At 43.7% G+C, this 9,419-nt stretch overlaps 1 pseudogene; it reads left to right on the forward strand.

The window, feature by feature from the left end:
- Positions 1-2,800: 2,800 nt before the first annotated feature.
- On the forward strand, positions 2,801-4,397 carry LOC100476033 (annotated as a pseudogene).
- The last annotated feature ends 5,022 nt before the right edge of the window (positions 4,398-9,419 follow it).

Consider the following 9,419-nt stretch of genomic DNA (forward strand, 5'->3'; position numbering starts at 1 on the left):
GAAGTCAGGGCTTTTTCTTTTTTTTTNTTTTTTTTTTTTTTTTTTTTTTTTCTGTTTTGTTCACTGCTGCATCCCAACACTTAGAACAGTGCTCTGAATAGATGCTCTGTATAAATATTTGTTGAATAAATACTTCCCTATCAGGTTCCAACTTCCTTTCTTGACCTCTCTATGGTCCATTCTCCACAGAGCAGCCAGAGGGATTTTTTTTTTTTTTTAAAGCCTGGATCAAACATTCTCATTTCCCTACTTAAAAATCTCCCTGTGGTGGTTTCCCATTACAACGAGAGTAAAATTAGTATTCCTTCCCATGGCCTGCAAGCCCTGCACCTCTGTGCCTGAGACTACCACGCCTCAGGTCCCACTCTGCCCCTTTACTGTGTGTCGGATACGCTTCCCTTTCTTCTGTCACTTGAACACTCCGAGTCTGTTCCCACATCAGGCCTTTGCACCTGCTGGCCTCCCAGCCCACACCAGGCTTTCTCGACCGCAGTCTGACGGACACTGTGGGCTCGGTAACTCGTGGTGGCTGCAGCCCCCCATGTGCTGCAGGATATTCAGCAGCCTCCTGGCCTTGACCCAGCAGATGCCAGCACCATCCCTCCACTGCAATGACCACAGTGGTCTCCAGGTATCACCACATGTCTCCAGGGTGGGCAAAAGCACCCTGGTTGAAAAGCAGTGGCCTAGACCATTCTGCCCTCAGACCTTTTAGGACTGCCTCTGTTCCACTGTTGAGATCTTACTATTTCAATTGTCCCTTCTACATGGGCTGTTCCTTCACAATCAACTGAAGTACCTCCCCCCGCCCCCACACACCACCACCACTTAATACCATTACTCTGATTTTTTCTTTTTTTAACACTCCTCACTATCTGGAATTATGCTGTCCATTTGTTTCCTTGTTGATTTGTTTCCATGTTTCTTTTCTTTCAATTCCTTTTATTCCCACCTCTTCTAGAATGAAATTACCATGAAGAAAGGGCCTTTTTTTGAACTTACTTGCTCGCTGCTTTATCCATTACAACTAGAATATTGTCTGGCATGGATGACATGAGGTGGTCAATAAATGTTTTGATGGAAATAGTACAATTCCCATAAACATTTATACAAATACATGTGGGGGTGGGGGTCCTGTATGCAGTGGAAAGGGAAATATACATGCATGTTCTCACACACAGTGTACCCTGTTCAGCCCATAAGCAGGGCACTTCTCTGTTTGAGAGAAGCCTTAAGGAATTTTTTTTTCTGTATATTTCTTAACTATGGCCAGTGGCAGATTTAGAAAGTCTTTCCTGACTGCCTCACCACTGCCATCAAAAAAACAAAAAAATAAAACTAGGAATATTAATCGGGACTTTGTCCATTGCAGATAGTAGAAACCTATTCAAACTAGCTTAAACAAAGAGAGAGTTATTTCTTCAGGTGAAGAGAAGTTCAGGGGTAGACAGGGTGATCCAGGCAAGGCTGCTAAGTCACTATCTTGCGCCTTCTGTCCTTCCTCCTGTTGAAGCTCTGCTTTCTACTCTGTTAGATTCCTTCTCAGGCACGCTGTCCTAAGTTTGGAAAGATGGCGCCCAGCAAATCCGAACTTATATTCTACCAGTTTAAAATTTTTAGGAGGAAGAGACATAGTTCTAGTGAAGTCCCATTTCAGTGAAATGGTATCTTAATTGGACTCTCTGAGTAAATCACTGGGACCAGGGAATGGCTGGAGTACCTTGAGCCTTCCCAGACTGGAGTGAATGGTGGACAACCCACCTCAAATCACGTGAACCGAGAGCAGAGGGAGAGGATGTTCCAGAAACGAAATCCACGAGGAGGGATCCTCACCAAGTCGAAGCCGCAGACGTCCGCAGCACTGGACTGTGTACACTTCCTGGGTCACTTCCATGGGCCTTGGCTGCCATGCTGAGTTGTGACTGTTTCCTTACAAGCTCTGTATAAGCAGGGCTGTGTCTCCTTCAGGGTTCCACCCCCAGGGTTATCTAGAAGCTCTTGCACATAGAAGGCTGCCTGTAATGAATATTTCCTATCCCTTCCTTTCCCCTTCATCTTCCTAGTTTCAGAGATCCTCTTTCTACCTCAGACTCCCTGCTCAGCGGGGAGCCTGCTTCTCCCTCTCCCTCTGCCCCTCCCCCTGCTTGTGTGTGCGTGCTCTCTCTCTCTCTCTCTCTCTCTCTCATGAATATAAATCTTAAAAAACAAAAAAACAAAAAACCTACTGAGTTTATTACTCAGCCTCCTTTTGCCTTTTCCCTATCTTCTTTGAAATCTGTTACTCTCCTTTTTCTCTTCCTCAAACTTCTGCTTTCCCCATCTCTTGGTGGACTGTTCCTGTCTGTTTGTGGGCCTTTTCTCTCTGTGGGGTTTCCTTCCTCCCTCAGCAAAAATGATATATTGGTACAGCTCCCAGGTCTCCTTCAGTGCACTTCTTTTTCTTATTTCTCACTATTCTTCTTTCCAATCCTACTCATTATACAGACATGGAATTTTTGTGTTATTGACTGTTTATAGATCTATGATTCTTAATTTTCAAGGCTAGTAAGCAAAACATTTAAATTTCTGTAAAAATAGGTGGTACTTGTCGGTTAGTGACTGCCAGAAGGAAATCAATACCCTGCCATCTTTCCGGAACTGGTTTTGCAATAAATAATGAGAATTTAATGAAATATTTCTAGGATATAGCTGTACACAGAGGAAACTAATATAAAGTTATAAGGGCCTAGTGCTTCAACTGTAAATTCCAATTGAAGAACAATTTGGTTGCTAAGCAGAGAACACTGTTTAAGGTTTAAAAATGGACCTATTTCTTCAAAAATTTAAAAAGGATTTTATCTTTGACAGTGAAATTCCTAAGGACCCCTTGAAGGCCATTCTGTCAGAGTTAAAATGTCACTTTACGTGGAATTTACTTAAGGAAGACATTCTGTTTGACATAGAAAATACCATTGGGCAGCAGCTTGAATTTGTCACCACAGAATCCAGACTTACTCTTTATAACATACTAGCCTATGTGAAACTCCTAAAAGGCCAACATGAAGATGCCCTAGAATGCTTGGAACAAGCAGAAGACCTCATCGGCGAGAGCACTCGGACAAAGAAGAAGTGCGATGTCTGGTCACTTGGGGAAACTATGCTTGGGCGTATTATCACATGGACCAGCTTAAGGAAGCTCAGAAGCATTTAGACAAGATAGGGATCGTCTGTAAGAAACTGCCCAGTCCTTCCGACTACAAGTTGGACAGGCCTGAGATTGACTGTGAGAAAGGGTGGGCACTCTTGAAATTTGGAGGAAACTATTACCACACGGCAAAAGCAGCTTTTGAGAAGGCTCTGGAAGCAGAACCCGACAATCCAGAACTTAACATCGGCTATGCCATCACAGTGTACCGGCTGGATGATACTGACAGACATGGGTGTATAAAGAGCTTTTCTCTGGGCCCGCTAAGGAAGGCTGTCGCCCTGAACCCAGGTAACGCCTACATTAAAGTTTTATTGGCGTTGAAGCTTCAAGATGTACAAGCAGAAGATGAAGGGGAAAGGTATATTGAAGAAATCCTGGACCAAATATCTTCCCAACCTCATGTCCTTTGCTACGCAGCCAAATTCCACAGGAGGAAAAATTCCTGGGATAAAGCTCTTAAAGTTTTGAAAAAGGCCTTGAAGGTGACACCAATGTCTTCGTTCCTGCATCACCAGATGGGACTTTGCTCTAGGGCGCAAATGATCGAAATCAAGGCGGCCACAGACAACAGATCAAAAGGGGAGGATAAACTGAGACTGGACAGGCTTATTACAATGGCTATATCTCATTCCAAAGTAGCTGTGCAATGAGACTCCAAGTTCCCATTTGTCTACACGGAGCTGGCCAACATGTATGTCGAGACAGGCCAGTGTAGCAAAGCTGAAGAAGTTTTCCAGAAAGCCCTTCATCTGGAGAACATAACCGATGATCACAGACATCAGATCCACTACTACTATGGCCGCTTATAGGAATTTCACTGTAAATCATAAAGTACTGCCATCCACCATTATTTAGAGGCCTTAAAGATGAGCGACCAGTCCTCCCTCTGTCCCAAACTGACAAGTGTTCTGAAGAAATTGGCTGTGAAGAGACTTGGTCACGATGCTTCAGACGTGCAGAGTTTACGTGCCTTAGGGTTTGTCTACAAGCTGGAGGGAGAAGAGAGGCAAGCTGCTGAGTACTAAGAGCGGGCCCAGAGGATAGATCCAGAAAATGCGGAGTCCCTAGCGGCTCTCCGTGAGCTTCAACTTTCTATTTAGTTAGAAAATTGCTAGGAAATTTCTTTGAAGCTTTTCTTCCCATTTTGGGCTCATATATTTTTGTTTATTGTTTTAATCCATCGTTAATTACAGAGCCAATTTTTATTGAATGTTTACTGTATACCAGGCATCATCCTAAATGTGATGAATCTTTGGGTGTTGTTGTTCTTTCTAATTAAAATACTGTAATCCTTTTGGAAACAAAAACATTCCAGATGTTGTAGCTTTCAAAAGTGGTATGGCCATTATGACTATATCCCCTTTATCTCTGCTATTTATAATAATTTTTGGATTAGGGGCACTTGGGTGGTTCAGTCGGTTAAGCGTTTGACTCTTGATTTCAGCTCAGGTCATGATCTCAGGGTTATGAGATTGAGTCCACGTCTGGCTCTAAGTTCAGCTCGGAGTCTGCTTGCCCCTCTCCCTCCCCCTCTGCGTGTCCCCCCAAGTATCTCTAATAAAGAAAATCTTTAAATAATAATAATAATTTTCTTTTTTTTTAAAAAGATTTTATTTATTCTACAGAGATAGAGACAGCCAGCGAGAGAGGGAACACAAGCAGGGGAGTGGGAGAGGAAGAAGCAGGCTCATAGCAGAAGAGCCTGATGTGGGGCTCAATCCCATAACGCCGGGATCACACCCTGAGCCGAAGGCAGACGCTTAACCGCTGTGCCACCCAGGCACCCCAATAATTTTCTGATTAAATTTTGTCAAATTTCCCATACTGCTCACTTATGCAGTGAGCATAATCCTGTGTAAGCCTTTGACCCCTAGGTCAAGAACGCTCTTTCAGGAGTGCAAAATTATATGAGTTATGCTCTTAACTATGCAGCTTGCAAAAGATGGATCCTATCCAGTTCTGACTCAAGAGGATATTTAACCATTAACCTGACAGTCACTTAAAGAATCCTTTTTGTTGAAAGAAAAAATTCATAATAGTAAAAAGTCTGCCATCTATGATGACTTCAATAAAAGGAGAAAAAAACTAAAACAGGGGAAAGGATTTCTTTAAATATAGAACTTTAGGAGCCCATGAGAAATCAGAAGTATTATCTCCCCAAAATGTTCACTGCATAACTAGAAGCAGTTTTGAGGAAAAAATGAACAATGGAAAATCGTTGTCTCAAGTTTCTCTGGTCTTTTAACTAGAAGAATAAACTTAACCTAAATGGAATTAATTTTATTCCAACTAAAACTACAAATATTTTAGGTTAAAATTATTGAGACAGAAAGCAGATTGAGAAAAATGATTTCAAAAAAATGGGTAAAGTTGATGTCCCCATTCTACATCCATAGATTACCGAGGTTTCAGCAATTGGTTTTGGGTCTGGGCTGGGTGTTTCCCCCCAATTTCTGGCCTTTGGTTAACTCCTTGACTATTTCAAACTTACTTCTGTGTAGCTTTGTCTTTCACCTGAAGGTTTCAGACTGACATGTTTTCCTGTAGACCTTCCAGGAATAGTTAAGCCCTGTGTTTGGTTTGAGTATCCACCTGAAGGGTCTACTGCTTAAGAGCTCTTGTCCCTGGGGGGTTTTTAAAATCGAGATGCTGCTGACAGTGGCTTCTCTAATGTTTCTTTGATTGTCATCTACACTTATATTTACCACTGCAGTATCAGTGGGAAAGTGTGCCGTGTGATTTGATTCTCCGCACTAACACTGCCTTAAGACTACTGTGTATTTTTTATTTATTGTTACTATTTTTATTTTTAAATTTCTGTTATTTTATTACAAAAGTAATATAAAAGTAATTCTCATTGTAAAATTTTAAACAAACAGAAGCATATGAATTTAAAAGTAAGAGCACCTCTTACCCCATGGCAACCTGTTAACAATTTAATATGTATCCTTCAAGATGTTTTCTATGCATACTCAAACATACAGCTATACTGCAATGTATTTCATGAATAAGTTTTTTTAAACGTTTGATTTACTTAAGGCTTTGCTGTTTTTGTTTATTTTACTGATTTCATTTGTTTATTCAAGAAGGAAGAACAGGGAAGGGAATGATCTTTACTAGAGTATTTCATAAAGCCAGGACTAAAGTCCTCACTTGTCAGAAGAAGCATTTGTCACATTTTGCAGGACATATTTTATTTGGCAGCAAGTCATTTTCCCCCATTGGGAATAATGTGTAATTGAGGTTATGTTCCCAAATAGGGACTCTGCACACAATAAAATACAATTATGATATCAAAACAATAATATAGCTATAAGCCTCTATATTTAAATATTAGACTTGAAAGTCTATTAAATGACTTTAAAATTCACTAGATATTAAAACACTGAAGAATTGGCTCATATGATGATGGAAGCTGAGGGTCATAATCACGGTCTGCTGTCCACAAGCTACAAACCCAGCAGAGAGCCAACCGTGTAATTCTAGTCAGAGTCCAAAGGCCCGAGAACTGGAGGGATAACGCCACAAGCTCCAGTCCCAGTGTGACTGGGCACCAGGAAGGCCGACGGTAGAAGCTCCAGTCTAAGGAGAGAGAAGACAATGTCCAGCGCACACAGACAGACAGACAGACAGACTGCACACGCCCTCTGCCTTCGGTTCTACTCAGGCGCTCAGCAGACGCGGTGAGGCCCATCCACACGGGGAGGGCAGTCCGCTCTCACTCTGTCCCCCGAGTCGGCTGCTCATCTCTCCTGGGGACACCGTCACACCCCCCGAGCTAATGCGTCACCAACCGCAGGGAACCCCACGGCCTGGCAAGCTGACGCACGAACAACGTGTCGCCGCGGCCCAGGGTGCAACGCCCGGCAACACAGTGACCCTGTTTATTTTCTCCACAGTGAGGTCAACAAGGATTCTCTGGAGAAAGCCCTTCCACAGCTGAAATGCCATTTCACGTGGAACTTACTGAAACCAGATGGCGTCTCGGGTGATCTAGAAGACAGAGTGTGTCACCAGATTGCATTCTTAGACACGCGGTCCAGAGCGACGGCGTACAACCTCTTGGCCTACATACAACACGTGAACGGCCGCGGCGAGGCGGCGCTGGAGCACCTGCGGCGGGCGGAGGCGCTGATCCAGCGGGAGCACGCCGAGCAGGCGGGAACCCACAGTCTGGTCAACCTGGGGTAACTACGCCTGGGTCTACTATCACCTGGGCAGACTCGCAGACGCTCAGAGGTATGTCGACAAGGTGAGACGCGTCTGCGAGAAGTTTCCCCATCACTACAGTACTGAGTGGCCACTGGCTTCCTCAGTGACCAGAGCTGCCAGGGTCCTCTGCAGGGCGGGTCCCTGGGAACTGCGGTCCCCACTACTGCCCTGTGCTGACACTGGTGGCTCCTGCTCGTCCTTGCTCCTAGCCATCTGTACACGTCTTAGCTTTGCCAGTCTCCGGGTGGAGCAAAACCAAAGTAGGTCCTTTGCATGCTGCCCTGAAAGGCTCAGAAAGCTGGGCGCTCACCTGGTTCCTCCTTTCCCAGCAAGAACCCTTTCTGGCTGGGAGTTCCCTGTTAGCACTGAGCAGCGCCAGCCGGGGCAGGGGGATTCAGGGGACAAAATGAAGCTGTTCTCCTTCTCTTTTTGAAAAGTGACTCTCAGGGTTTTTTCCTACTGTGGCTGAATTTTGGTAAGTGGGCACCTGAGCTTTGCCAGAGGTGTTTCCATTCATGAATAAGGTGTGTAATTGTGGATCTCAACTGGAGTAGGCAGGATCCCCTACTTCACCATCTTGGTGACATCACTCTCCAACAGTTTTGGGTTTCATTTTCAAATAACTCATCAACTACAAAACTGTCTGATGCGCATCTACTGACTGGTAAATGAACCTACGTATTTTATTTTTAAGTCTTATAACAACCCCATAAAGTAGTTACTGCTGTCATTCACTTTTTAGTGAGGGAGAAACTGAGGATTTGGGTGGTTAAGTCACCTGGGTAGACTCACAAATGTGTTGAGTGGTAGAGTCCGGACGTGTATGCAGACCAGACTGATTGCGAAGTCCATGCTCCTTGACAGTGTCTTACTACAGACCACTAAGTCCCCACAGCCCCAGCTCTTATCGGACAGCCTGTAACAGCTCTCCTCAGTCACAATCACGAGACTCACTCCCTGGCACATGCAGCTGAAGAACAGACCTTCCGGGATGGAGGCCCATACATTTCATGGCATATCGGGAGCTTTCCTCAAAGGAAGTGAGAGAGGCGATCACAGCTCATCCCCTGCTGGATGCCAGTCCTCATCCTCCCCTACACCCTTCCCACCACCTTGAAACAGCAGACACTTGGCAAATCCTATCCTCAAAGGCTTTTCTCTGAAGGTAAATCCTAGGCAGGCTCAAAACTACACACATTAAACACCCAACTGAGAAGCATTTGGAGATTGTGACCATGACCCACTGCAATCCAACTACAACTCTTTTTCTTTCTGACTACCAAATTCCACAGAACCCAAAAGAGCACAAACTTCCTCTCCAGTTCTCTGTCCAGAACCAGGTGTCCAAAGGATAAAGGCTGGAGCCACCCGCATGCAACTCAGGAGGCTGGAGACAACATGAAACTGCACATGCGCAGAGCAAAGAGCTGTGCCTTCCCTTCCTGATGTCATCAGATTCTTTACAGTTCTAGATTCAGTGCCCATTAGCCTATACAGCCCCTCATTTAGAGCTGGCCAAAACAATCCCCTCTCCCTGGAGGGCTTTAATCAAAGTGGGCTTTAATCATAACCTGTGTCTATATTGACAGAAAACTACCACAAACAAAGGTATATCAGAGATACATCATTTAGGAACACAAGTAAAATATTTAAGAAAAGCTGAAAACAGACTCCAACAATTAAAAAATGTCATATCCATGATCATCGAGATTTCTCTTGGGCTGCAAAATAGGTTTGCTTGGGAAAATTATATAAACATTAAACAAAATGGAAAAATTCTAAAAAGAAATATAATCCAAAAGAAGACACCCCTCCTCTTGGAGCTAACTTTAAGTGCAAGCTCTGGCATTTTTATAAAGAGAAAGATGCTTTGTGGGTATCCCTTTTTCGAATAGTACATAGTAAAATCTTTGTTGGTAAATATATTTTAACAATGTAAAATTCCTCCTTTATGTCCATGATGATAATATAGTCCAGAGGTTTACATGTTCAGAGGGAAAAAAATCTAGACATAAATAAG

This window comes from Ailuropoda melanoleuca, chromosome 6, assembly GCF_002007445.2.
Source record: "Ailuropoda melanoleuca isolate Jingjing chromosome 6, ASM200744v2, whole genome shotgun sequence".
NCBI lineage: Eukaryota > Metazoa > Chordata > Mammalia > Carnivora > Ursidae > Ailuropoda > Ailuropoda melanoleuca.